A 14454-nucleotide genomic window follows, 5' to 3' on the forward strand; every position below is an offset into this window, starting at 1 on the left:
AATCCTACTTCCGTAGTGATACTGCCTCGGAAACCCAAGGAGGGGTCGCTATGAGTCAGGGCTGACTCGACGGCACATAACAACAACAACAACATTAATTGAATGGTTGCCAGATCAAACTCAATCAGTGGCATCAGGAAAGAATGGTCTAGCAATCTGCTTCTGTAAAGATTCCAAAACTAAAAAAATCATTGTTGTCAAGTCTATTCCGACTCAAAGTGATGCTGTCGGACAGAGTAGAACTGTCCCCATAGGATTTCAAAGGCTGTAATCTTTAATAAAGCAGAGCGGCTGATAAGTTCAAACTGACAAGCTTTCTGTTAGTAATTGAGTGCTTAACCAATGCACCACCAGGGCCCCTTCCCTGTAAAGATTAGAGCCAAGAAAGCACTAAGGAACTCATTTCTACTCTGTAACACATGGGATCTCCATTACCAGAAAAACAAACCCATTGCCATCAGTCAAGTCTGACTTTTATCGGCCCTGCAGGACAGAGTAGAACTGCCCCACAGCGTTTCTGAGGCTGTAACCTTTACAGAAGCAGACAACTACATCTTTCTTCCATGAAGTGGCTGACGGGATTGAAACACTGACCTTTGGGTTAGCAGCTGAGCACTTAACCACCGCACCACCAGGGCTTCTTGGGTTTTCCACTGGTTGAAATCAACTCGATAGCAACAGATTTGGGGGGTTTTTTGGGCTTGTTTTGGCTAAGTCAGTTCAAAAACAACGTATTTTTCGGCTAATCCAAACATATTTAATTATTTTATTTACATGTTATTTTTTCCATTTCATCTGAATGGCTTAGCCAAAAACAAACTATTTAGAGATAATATTAGTTTCTCTCAGTGTCATTGACAATATAGTAAGGAAAAGAATGGTCTTACATTTTGTGTGCACACACAATATATATTGCACATTCAATATGTATATATATTGAATTTCCACCCAAGATTCACAAGATGAAAATATATGACGGAACCAATGCTCTTCTCAGGGGTATTAAGCCACTTACATCCCTCAAGCATGGAGGATTTTATACAGTTCATTAAGTAAAATAGATCCATCGTTAACAAGGGTTGACCATTTCTGAATCATTGGCAAAATACTTATTATTTGTGTTTGGATTTTGAAAGCAAATATAAAAATATTGTTGACAGGATCAGTCAATCAACTAATCAATCACCGTTGATCCAGCTTCAAATACACATAGGCTTAGTAGTCAAGAGCACATTTCCAAACAACTACACAAATATCCATTGAGAAAAGGTAATGGATCCAGAATCACACAAAATGTTCTAAGAAATTATAAATAGTTTATGTCATCTATATAATCTTAATCTGTAGGTGATCTAATATATGGTTAATTTAAAATGAGAATCCTCCACCCTATTGCCTTCTTTGCCTACACATCTGATACATACACCCCTAATTTCCATAAAAAATATTTGAATAAAAGAAGTTTTAATATAGGGCTTCTGTAATATTTTATGCTTGGATACATATAATTATTTATTATTCATTTTTGTCTTTTGTTAATTCATTCAATTTTTTACCCAGTTAATGATAGGTAACTATACTTGATTGTTTTGCCTCTTATAAATCTCATTAAGGAGAACAATAATGATAATAAAATAAATGTGAATTATCACTAAGCCAAAGGGTAATGCAGTTAAAAACACTATTCTTTAGGTTTGGAGAAAATAAAATATATATAGTGAAAAGAGCATAAAGATAGTGTTGAAGAGTTTATGCATATCTGGCACCAATAAAAAATTTAAATAAGCCAGGTTCCAGAATAATACAGTCCGCGTGAAATTTTAATGTCAATTTACGAGTAAATCAAACTATTGGATCCAAGCCGACTTCTATGCATGGTATGAGAAAGTAAAAACCAAACAAAAAACTCATTATTTTTTTAAGAGCTAAGACCTAGACACGATTTTAGTTCTTTCCACTCACTAACAATGGCTAGTGATGTATTTTGTAACTGCATATAATCCTTTCTATCACGTGGATATTTTTGTCTCTTTGGAATAACATTTACAAATAGAAAACCTGTAACACCTCTCAACTGCACACTTTTTGCAAAGTCAACCAAATCCCTAGAATAAGTTCTTGGCCTAATTGGCTCAATAAAACTACATTTTTTGGTTGCCAATTTTCCTATTTAAAAGAGAAAATAGTTCATCCTCTCTTCTTCATCCAAAATTTCAAAGATTCATCCACACACTTAGGTCAGAACTAGTAGTCTTTCCTCTTTCTACTGTATTAACATTATTTTCATTTTTTTCCTCCCTTTTTTTTAATCAATTTTGATTATCTATCTCATAACATATTGATTTAATTTTATTTAAAAAGCTCTTTACCTACCATTCTACTCTAGTAAGTGGATATTCCTTTTTTTCTTTAAATTGTATTTATTTAATTAATTAATTATTTGAGAAGATACAAAGCAAAACATACACCAATTCAACAGTTTCTACATGGATAATTTAGGGACATTAATTGCATTCTTGAATTTGTGCAACCATTCTCACCCTCCTTTTCTGAGTTGTTTCTTCCCCATTAACATAAACTCACTGCCTCCTAAAGTGCCTATCTAAACTTTCAAGTTACTGTTGTCAATTTGATACCATACAGATAGTTCTTTAAAGAACAAAAATGCTCAAGGCAGATTTTCTTACTAGTTCAGCTGAACTACTGTTCAGCTTTAAGAAGACTTCAGGAGATATTTTTGGTTTAGGTTTTAAAGATAATTTCAGGGCAATAGTTTCAGGGTTTCATCCAACCTTCATAACTCCAGAAAATCTAAATTCCATAAGAACTGAAATTCTGTTCTGCATTTTCCTACTTTTGATCAGAATACTTCCATGGAATCTTTGATCAAAATGTTCAGTAATGGGACTTAGACACCACCTGGTTCTTCGGGTCTCATGGCAAAGGAGGTAATTCATGGTAGCAATTAGCCGCACATTCCATAGCCCCCTCCTATTCCTGACTCTCCTTCCTCCGTTGTTCCAGGTGAATAAAGATGCATTATTGTTCCTTTGATGGCCCTTTGTAAGCTTTTAAGACCCCTGGCACAAGGCAATGAACTAAGAGGTAGAACAGAAGTATCAAACACTTTATTAGGCCAATTAACTAAGGTGTCCCATGTACCAATGACCCTAAACCTTCAAACCAAGGAATCAAATCCCATGAGGTGTTTCAGTGTACATAAGCAACTTCAGTCATTCCTTTTTACTATCTTTCTTTCTTTCTTTCGTCATTGCTGTAAATCTGTCACACAACTTTTGCCAATTCAGTCTTTTACAGATGTACAACTTATTAACAGCAATTTCAGTCATTAGCTGTGCAAACTTTCCCTTAATGAATTCGATTTTGTCATCACCATTAAACCCCATTCTTGCTCCTCGTAACCACTAATAAACTTCGTTCTCTATATATTTGCCTTTTCTTGTCTTTTTATATAAATGATGTCATACAATATTTAACTTTCTGTTATTGACCTAATTCACTCAGAATAATGTGTTCAAACTCTATCCACACTGTATCTTGTAACAACACTTCATTTTTCTTACTGACTGAGTAGTATTCCATTGTATGTACCACATTTTATTTATCCATCATTTCTTGATGGGTATTTGGGTTGTTTCCACCTTTTGGGTATTGTGAATAGTGCTGCAATGAACATTGGTGTACAAGTCTGTCTTTCAGTCTCTGCTTTCAAATCTTTTGGATATATTCCTAGCAGTGGAATTGCCGAGTTATGTGGTAGAACTATTTTTAGTTTTTGTGGGAATCTGACTATTCCTTTTTAATTTCTCCATTTTAAGTCCATTGAACATTTTGGACTGTCCTGACATAACTAAATTTTAACAAAATATGAAAATCAAGAATTTGCTTTTCAAGTAAGTCATTTTTCTCTATTGTTATGTATAATGCAATTTTTGTCATAAAATTCTTAAAATAAGTGTATTTTAAAAACAGATTGGTAAAATTACTTGGAATTGCTGTGCATCCATTCTTCAATTATCAACATTGTTAGGTTCCAAAGATCAGGTTGTTATGTGAAAATCAGCATTATGGGAAAATGGAAAAGAGTCATATCAGATCACAAAACAGAGGATAACAAATCATTACACAATTTCCAAATTACATCATTACATAATGGCCAAACCACTGAGAATCATGGCCCAGTAAAGTTGACACATAATCTTAACCATCACAGCCAGCGTTACTCTCACCTCATTCCATGGCATTCATTACTGTCATGTACTTCATTAACATGCAAAATAATCAGATAGTAGATTTTCTACTATTGTTATAAATTAGAAATGTCAGATAACAAGATAATCAATAAGTGACAAGCAGGTGTAATAATTTGTTTTGAAAGACCATGCCATTTCCCCATTCAAATGCATTCAGGTAACATATACACATAGCACTTTGTCAATAATCTCCAGAAAATGTTCTTTGGAGATAAATTTATCTATGATTTTGTATAGTTTGTCTATAACATAAATAATCTGCGTCAGTAAACAGTTTGTCTCAAACAGTTACATACTTTGAAATCTGAATGCATTGTTTATGAGTTCCATTATGATGAGACTATGGTGATAAGTATCAAGAAAAAGAAAAGATATTGAAATAGATTATTTAAAAAAAACTCAAAAGCAGATGGCTGTAGTTTTCTATACCACCAATTAATAAATACAAGACTTCAAATTATAAGCCATATGATTCGAGCTTCTGTCAATTAAGATAAATTATATTGTTGGCACAAGTGGTTATTAAAGTTTGTTCAAGCTAAATATAGGTTTTTCTTTCAACATTTTTCAAACTTTACCTCTAAAATATCTTAGCAGTTAATTGTCTTCCAAACATTACTCTCTTTCTAAGGTAAAAAAGACAAAAGATAATTAGTTCCTCAGGAAGTCTTTATGTTTGCCTGATTGTACTAAGCAGAAATATGCATATTTGCAGATTTGCCAAGTTCAACCCATTTTGCTGGAGAATTCCCAGTGCATTGGATCTTTGCCAAAAAAACTAAGCTGGGTTGTTGAAAGTTCCTTTATTATCCATCTGCAAAATTTTACTCTCCCTTTGCTGGTGGCCACAGACTCCTTTATAGATACTAGGATTAGATGTGCAATGAAACATGCATTCGTTCCCTTTAAGCTATACAAGAATGAATATTTAGTATCCCCTTCTTATAAGTATTTTATTTCAGAGCAGTTCTTGATAACTGGAGTTCACCATTCCCTATGGAGCTGAATAAAGCTTTTCTGTGGTTGGCCATCTCTATAAGATTTGCAACTCTCACAGTTATTTGAAGAGCTCAGAAGCACTTCTAAAAGCTGTAAGCATTTTATAATGTTTTCTTTGCACCACTGAACAGCCCTAGCTGATGAAAGCAAAATGAAGAGGGCCAGATGCATGCTGAAGAGAGCATGGTCTCTGCTGTGAGATCAGAACATCCAAGTTTAGTGCATATACTTTGTCTCTAAACCTGCAGACTCAGATATTGGTTATCCATGTGATTTACCTAAGACTGTGAAAAAAGTCTCTACAACCTACCCAGGAATATGTTTATCCCATTATTTATTTGTTTGCAAATATTGAAACACTGAAGAATGTGGATGACAACAGTAATTAACACAAATTTTACCATTGCGCCCTCAGTTAATTATATGACCAATCCAATACAGTAACTGTAATAAAGAATTTCTGGCATTTCCGGTGTTCAAGTTAATTTATATGAATTAAATGGAAGAATTGAGGAGAGGCCAAAAAATTTTGCTTTGAAAAAGTAGATAGTCAATTAGCCCATTAAAACCTGATTCAGATAACAATATTTTCTATATAAACTCTGTTGTACATCTGCTGACCACAGAGTGCGATTGGTTTCAGGTGTGGTACAAGAGCATCCATCATAGGAATGAACCTATTTTCCCCAAAATTATGTTCTTTCCTTTCAGAAAAAATCTGCAGAATTTTGATCTATTTTCACTTTCTCCCTTTTTCACAGTAAGGGTTTTGATGAAGATCAGAGATGGCTGTAAGCAAAAGCAAACATAGAAAACAGAAAATAGGATGAAATCCAGGAGAATTATTTTCTCTGGCCACAAGAATGTTATGGGGGATACAATTACAGTATTAGAGGGATAATTATCCCTTAACTTCAGTCAAAAAGAGAGAAAGGAGTAGAGAAAGAGGGACACTAGGAGGCTCCCATCTGATTTGATGATTGTTGTTATTGTTAGGTGCCCTCAAGTCGATTTTGACTCATAGCAATCTTTTGCTACAGAGTAGACATGCCCCAGAGGGCTTTCTAGACTGTGATTTTTATGGGAACAGAGCAACAGTTCTTTTTCCCAAAGAGCCACTGGGTGGGATCGAACTGCCAACTTTTTTGTTAGCAGCTGAATACTTAACCACTGCCCACCAGGACTCCTTGAATTGATGATTAGACCCACTGCAATCAAGTTGATTCCAACTCATGGTAGAACTGTCTCATTGGGTTTCCAAGGCTGTAATCTTTCTGGAAGCAGAGTGTCACATCTTTCTTCCATGAATTGGTGATTGTTGTTGTTGTTGTTATTATGTGCCGGCGAGTCGGCCCCGACTCATAGCGACCCCTCCTTGGGTTTCCGAGGCAGTATCACTACGGAAGTAGGATTGCCCAACCTTCCTTCCGAGGAGTGGCTGGTGGGTTTGAACCGCCAGCCTTCTGGTTAGCAGTCAAGTGCTTTAGCCACTATGCTACCAGAACTCCTAATTTATCTTTAGAACTTTATATTTTGATGAAATTGAATACAATTGTGATCATCTAGAACCATAATACTCGACCAATGTCCCATGTATCATTAGATTCAATGGAGGTGTCTTACGAAACTGGCCTGACAATAGAATGAGGTATTGGAGAAAAAGGGGACAAGAGTAGATAGGTCCAGGTCCCTTATCCCCACTACAAGCAAAACAATTCTCTTTTTATTTCTTCTGCACCAGATTTTATTTCTCAAAATGGTTTTACAACTAAAACAAATGTTTGAAAGCCCCTGAAACAGAAGATCTCTTTGATCTTATAAGGAATTCTAGACCTCAAATAAACACTTTAAATAGGTTAAAAGGGAAATAGAAATTTAGAATTTCCAGTTAAATGAGCATATTCAAGTTCTTATAATTCAGAGTCAACAACTGAACTTTTTCATCTTCTGAGCCTGTTTAATGCTTTTCAAGTCTAACTCTACTGTCCAAAGGATGCTCACCAGGGCAGGAAGAGCCTGGCAAGCTGATGATGCCTGAATAGGGACAGCAGACAGTCAGAAGAACGGACAAAAATTTTGAGTTCCAAAAAAGTAAGTTTTCTTCAAGGTCAAATAGTGTTCTAAAATTCATCAATAAAATCACCAAGAGACACACATCAAAAATAAGGACCTAAAAAAAGTCAATACCTACTCTATATCTTCCCTTGAAGCAAAATATCCCTGCGTTCTAATATTTAAAAAGTAATAATCATAGGTATAATACACTCATAGAAATGCATACATCTACATATTCATGCAAATTAAGGTTAAAGACCACATTTAGATAAATGTTCTCCATTTTAGTTTTATTAATTCTTCAGAAAAAGGCAATTATTCATTAGAATAAATAAATATTTCTACCAGTTGAAATTTATCATGATCTAAAATAGTTAACACCACATTCGATATTTAAAACCACTTTAAAATTCAGAGTTTGATAGCAATATAAATTCTTAGCCATCAATACTAACTGCATCTATCATCATTGTGCCACAAAGCAAATTTGTTTCTTCTATTTTCCTATTTTAAACCTTTGTCTTGTCCTCAAATCCTCACTAACTACTCTGGCTACACCTTCATATAGAAAATAGAAACCATGGTTGAGAATGCCATCAATTCCCCCACCAAGCCTACAAACCTACCTATCCTACTGTCATTGTCTCAGTTATGTCGGATAGCTTAAGGATAATGCTTCAGTCTTGCCATACCTTCCTGCCTTCCCATACTCCTACCTTCAATCTTCTACTGCACTGTTCACAATAACATTAAGTATATTTCAAGATTCTCTCTCATTTTTCTGTTTATAGTCAAAATTTTGAAAGAACCATCTCTTTTGCTTATTCTATCTCCTTATCTCCCATCCATTTCTGAACATGCTTTAGTCTGACTTCTGTCCTTACTATTCCACCAAAACTTGCCTTTCCTAGGTAATTAAAGACATTTGTGTGGAAAAAATCCAGTGACCTTATCAAAGTCCTCACAGTCCTTGATATCTCAGCAACACTTGAGCACTCCCTGCTAATTCATTATTCTCTCCTGGGTTTTTAAGCATTGGAATTGATCCTCTGACCTTTGTCACACAAAGAATTCTACAGAAGCTGTCTCGTTTATCCTCGTAGCCTTAATTGCCAACTGTGAATTCCCACATTCACCCAGATCTCTCTCCCTTAATATTCTCATAGCGACCTCTTCTTGTGTTTCTGAGGGGCTATCGCTCCGGAAGAATATTGTCCAACCTTCCTTCCAAGGAGCAGCTGGTGGGTTTGAACTGTCAGCCTTCTGGTTAGCAGCCAAATGCCTTAGGCACTATGCCACCAAAGCTCCTCCTAAATGTCTTTGTTGTGTTGTTATGTGCCGTGGAGTCGGACAGACTCATAGCGACCCCTCCTTGGGTTTCCGAGGCGGTATCACTATGGAGGAAGCAGATTGCCGAACCTTCCTTCCGCTCATTTATTCAATTGTCAACGTAGTATTTACTCTTGGAAGTCCAATTTGTACATCACATGAAGCAAACTGTATTACAATATAATAATAGTAATATCAGCCTTTCCTAAAAATAGCCCAAACTAATTAGTGCTCACTTATTATCAGCATAAATAAAACTGTCTCATTAAACATTAAAAAGTATAGCCGCAAAGCAGAGAAAATTTATGCCAATTAAATGGTCAGCATTAGCAAAGTAAAACTTTTTTGTGTGAAGTTGTTTTTCCAAATTTCTTTCCAATTAAGCTTTAACAAAGGCAACTATCCTGAATTTCCTAACACCTTTGAGGAAATTTCTAAGCAAAATTAGAAATTATTTAAAAATTGTTAGTTTATAAAAAAAAGAAGTTGGGTTGATTTCTCCTCTTTTGGTACACTCACGTATCTGTTCAGTGGACTGAATTATTAATCCAATGTAGAGAGATGATATCTGATTTATTCCATCTAATGAATCATGTAACTGCATTAGTCTTCTGCATGAATATCAATGGTAATGGCTTTTAAGAAACAAAGAGATTTTTTTCTAGACAAGATTCACAATGAGGGTTGGACAGCAAGTTTCTACAAATCATTTGAAATAGTTGCCTAGGATTAAAATTTTTTATTCTGTATTTCTTTAAGGAGCTCTGGTGGCACAGTGCCTAAGGCATTTAACTGCTAACCAGAAGCTTGGCAGTTCAAACCCATCAGCCACTCCACAGAAGGAAAATGGGGCAATCTACTTCCACAAAAATTTACCACCTTGGAAACCTAATGGGGGTTACTTTAAGTCAGAATTGAATTAATGGTCGTGAGTTTGTTTTGTTGTTGTTGTTGTTGTTGTTTGGTTATTTCTTTAAGTGTAAATTTCCTTCTTCCTGCTTTCCTTTATGTAAATGGAATGTATAGGGTACAAAGAATTCTCCATACTGTTACAATCAATTAGAATCATCCAAAATCAAATCACCTATTGACAAGCTTGTTTTTGTTGTTGTTATATGCCGTGGAGTCAGACCCGACTCATAGCGACCCCTCCTGGGGTTTCCAAGGCAGTATCACTATGGAAGTAGATTGCCCCATCTTCCTTCCGAGGAGTGGCTGGTGGGTTTGAACTGCCAGCCTTCTGGTTAGCAGTCAAGTGCCTTAGGCACTATGCTATCCAGAGCTCCCATTAACAAGCTTAGAGCAATCAATTTCCTGAGTAATTCTGAAGATAATGTTTTCATCACAGAAAATTAACCATAGCCCTTGAAGAAAACAGTCTAAGATTTGATATGCAAAACCCAATGTGTTCACTCCATCTCATTCTAATTCTTTCCCCTACCTCCTTCTTTTCACCAATCGAAATTTTGAGGGAAACGTAATCAATTTATCTCCCTTTCCAGACACAAATAATATTAATAATAATTGGCTAACTTACAGAAAGAAAATTTCTATCAGATACTATTTATTATTAATACTATAATGTATGTAAATCTGTTTAGAGAAAAAAAATTATTTCTGGATAAAATAATACTTGGCTAACCTCTGAGCCATTTCATAGGATTCTTTTCAAAGTAATATTAAAATACCAAAAGTACCTTTTGCAACATGGTTGTCATTTGACATATCAGTTCTTCATGTCCCTGTTCAGTTACTTACCTAAAAGAAAGAAAGAAAAAAAGTATTAGACATTTGAAATTATTTCAATTGATCAGTAGAGACTTTTTATATTTCTACTGCAAATAATTTTGAAGTATGCACTGATATATCACTTTATAAGAAAGTTGCCACTATTATAATTGCAAAAGAGTGAAACTAAAAATATTTAAAGATTTAAAGAGCTTGGAGGTATAAATAGATAGGAAAATACCATTTATGGATATAAAAGAAACAGATTTAAGAAATCATGAAAATGTGCTTCCAACCTTAAGGAACATTAAAGCAATATTAATAGATCTGAGATGATCAAGATAATTATGAATAAGACAAAGTTCTTGTATTCCTACTTGATAATTATTTTTATTGGTTTAAGCTTGGTATGCCAAACCACATTTAGCCAATACACCTTGGTTGACCCTTCAGTTATATGCTATATAAAAGTTTGTATGATCCATATAAAATGTCTATGAATAGAATATTATAAAAACAGAAAAAGAATTTTACAAGAAACAAAAATCACTTAGTCCACTGTCTGAATTTGAACTCAACACCACTTTTATTTACTCATGTTCTTTCTCTTGAGAATCTATGCATATGAATATTTCTTCATAAGTAATACTATCAATACAACATCTTGCATTCCTTTTTTCACTTATTTATTGTTAATTATTTGTAGCTATTTTTCCATGCTATGGCCTAGTGTTCATATCATTTTAACATCTGCAAATTTGTGCATTAAGCTGCTTCTTGATTATTTAATGACTCATTATCATGTTAATAATCATTTAGGTCACTGTCAAATTTCTATAAACCATACTTCAGGTATGTGTATACATATTTACATGTATATGTTGTTGTTAGGTGCCATTGTGTCAGTTCTAACTCACAGCAAACACTTGTACAACAGAACAAAACAAGGCCCGGTCCTGTGCCATCTTCATAATCATTGCTCCGCCTGAGCTCACTGGTACAGTCACTGTGTCAATTCATCTTGTTGATGAATTGTGCTGACCCTCCACTTTGCAAAGCATGATATCCTTCTCCAGGGACTGATCCCTGTTGACCACATGACCAAAGTACGATAGAGGAAGTCTCAACATCCTAGCATCTAAGGAGCATTCTGGCTGTAATTCATCCAAGACAGATTTGTTTGATCTTCTGGCAGTCTGTGGTATATTTATATTTATATATTTAATATTCTTCACCAACACCATAAATCAAATGAATCAATTCTTCAGTCTGCCTTATTCATTGTCCAGCTTTCATATGTATATGAGATAAGTGAAAATACCAAGGATTGGTGCAAGGTCCACTTTAATCCTCAAAGTTATATATTTTTTGCAGCAGATTTTCCCAATGCAGTATGTCATTTGATTTCTTGACAGCTGTTTCCATGAACATTGATTTGGGATCCAAATAAAATGAAATCCTTGACAATGTCAATCTTTTGTCCATTTGTCATGATGTTGCTTATTGGTCCAGTTGTAAGAAATTTTGTTTTCTTCATGTTGACATATAATCTGTACTGAAGATTACAGTCTTTGACCTTCATAAGTAAGTGAAGATCCACTTCACTTTCAGCAAGGTTGTATCATCTGCAAATTACAGTTTGTTAATGAGTCTTTCTCTAATCCTGATACTGCACTCTTCATATAGTCCAGTTTCTTGAATTACTTGCTCAGCATACATATTGGATAAGTATGGTGAAAGGATACAATCATCATGTACACTTTTCCTGATCTTAAACCGTGAGTATCCCCTTTTCTGTTCAAATGGCTGCTGTATATCCATAGACATAGATATAGATAGATATAGATACCCCTTTTTTTGTCTCTTCAGTTTCACTCACCTACAGCTCTCATTTTTGTTGATTTATGTGTGTTCCAACATCTGGTAGGGTGGTACCTCCTCTCTCACTACTCCTTTTTTTTTTTTTCTGAATAAACTATTATATTCATGCCTATGTAGTTCTGAATTTAGACTTAGTGTCATTTTATTGAGCCCAATTATTTACAGTCAAACGAGATTTAATTGGAATTGCATTCAGTTTGTAAATAGACTTGATTAGAAGTAACATCTAACAATTGTATGTAATCTCATATAACAAGTAGGATATGCCTCTTCCTTATTCAAATCTTCTTGTTCATTCCTCCTGAAAAGTATGCCAGCTTTCTTTGTGTAGTTCATGCACACCTTTTGGTAAGCTCATTGTTAAGTATTTGATATTTTTTCTTTTGATTGGCATCAGAATCTTCATTCTTAATATATTTTCTCTCCTTACATGTTAATACTATCGATTTTTCCCTCATAACTTGAGATCATTTGCTTTAGAAAATTTACATATTCTTTAAAATCTTTGACATTCCTCTGGTCAGATAATTTTAAAACTATATGAAAATGCATGAATTCTTCCTAAGTACTGTCATTATAAAAGTTAATAAAATTAGGCAGGCCTACTATAATATGCGAGTGCTCTGGTGGCATAGTGCCTAAAGCATTTGATTGCTAACCAGAAGGCTAGTGGTTCAAACCCACCAGCCACTCCTTGGAAGGAAGGTTGGGCAATCTACTTCTGGAGTGATATTGCCTTGGAAACCCAAGGAGGGGTTGCTATCAGTTGGATCTGACTCAACGGCAGTGCATTTGGTTTTGGTTTTACTATGATATGCATTTCATATTACTTTCTTCCACAATCAACACCCATGGAAGCAGCAAAGATATCAAATGGCCTATTACACTGGGAAAATCTGCTGGAAAAGATGTCTTTAAAATGCTGAAGAGCAAAGATGTCTCTTTGAAGACTAAGTGTGCCTAACTCAAGCCGTGGTAATTTCAATGGCCTTATATGTATGTGAAAGCTGGACAATGAATAAGGAAGACCAAAGAAGAGTTGATGCTTTTGAGTTATGGTATTGTCGAAGAATTCTGAAAGTCTGTCAGAAGACTGTCAGAAGAACGAAAAAATCTGTCCTGGAAGAAGTGCAGCTGGAATGCTCCTTGGAAGCCAGACTTCATCTCATCTAGTTAGGTCATGTTTCAGAAGGGACCTCTCCCTGGATAAGGATATCATACTTGGTAAAGTAGAGGATTAATGAAAAAGAGGAAGGCTGTTAACGAGATGGATTGACCCAGTGGCTGAAACGATGGTCTCAGGTATAGCAAGGATTGTGAGACTTGTGCAAGACCGGGTAGTGTTAAGTTCTGTTATACATAGGGTCACCATGAGTTGGACTCGATTCGACGGCACATAACAACAACAACTATGATATGCAGAATAATCTTAAGTTAATGGCAATAAGGATGATTGAAATGATTTACAAAGCCACACTTTGAAATCAGATATCAATTTTAGTGTGTGCATTCATTTGGAAATTTCACTGTCTCACACATAAGATCAAGCATTGTATACCTTTGCATCAGAAACTGTGTGTAACAACCTAAGTATTTTCCTGAATAGATTTTCAGAAAAAAAACTTTCTACACAGAAATATTCTTTTGACTTAAATGGCATTTTAAATGTGTTATGCCTTCTGGGAGTAGAGGACAAAGCATGTGAACTTCCTTCTATTTAACAGAAATAGCCTGTATTTGGAACTATATTGGCCTGGCTCTGCCACTTGCTAACTGTAGGCCCTAGGCAAACTGCTTAAACTCTGAGCCTTGGTTCTCATCATAAAATGAGGCTATGTGAAGATTAGAAATAGTAAATGGGATGTGCCTGGAATAAATTAGGCACTCAAGAATTAGTAGGCACAAAAATTTTACCAAAACACAATAAAATATTATCTTTTAAAAAATGAATTAACAGGTATAATCATTTGTCAAAAGTATACTGTCTAGCCCATATTCTAGTCATTTTACATATATTTACTTATTTAATCTCACAATAACTATATGAGATATTACTCACATCTAATCCATGAGGATTACTGTATTTTTACACAAGTAATACGTGCTTTTGTTTGTTTGCCAACTGCTCCCTCCCAATGGGAGGTAATTTCCGAAGTACTCCTGTGTCATTTTTTTTAAAAAAAACAGG

This window comes from Orycteropus afer, unplaced genomic scaffold, assembly GCF_000298275.1.
Source record: "Orycteropus afer afer isolate SDZICR_OR568_19922 unplaced genomic scaffold, OryAfe1.0 scaffold00071, whole genome shotgun sequence".
Taxonomy (NCBI): Eukaryota; Metazoa; Chordata; class Mammalia; order Tubulidentata; family Orycteropodidae; genus Orycteropus; species Orycteropus afer.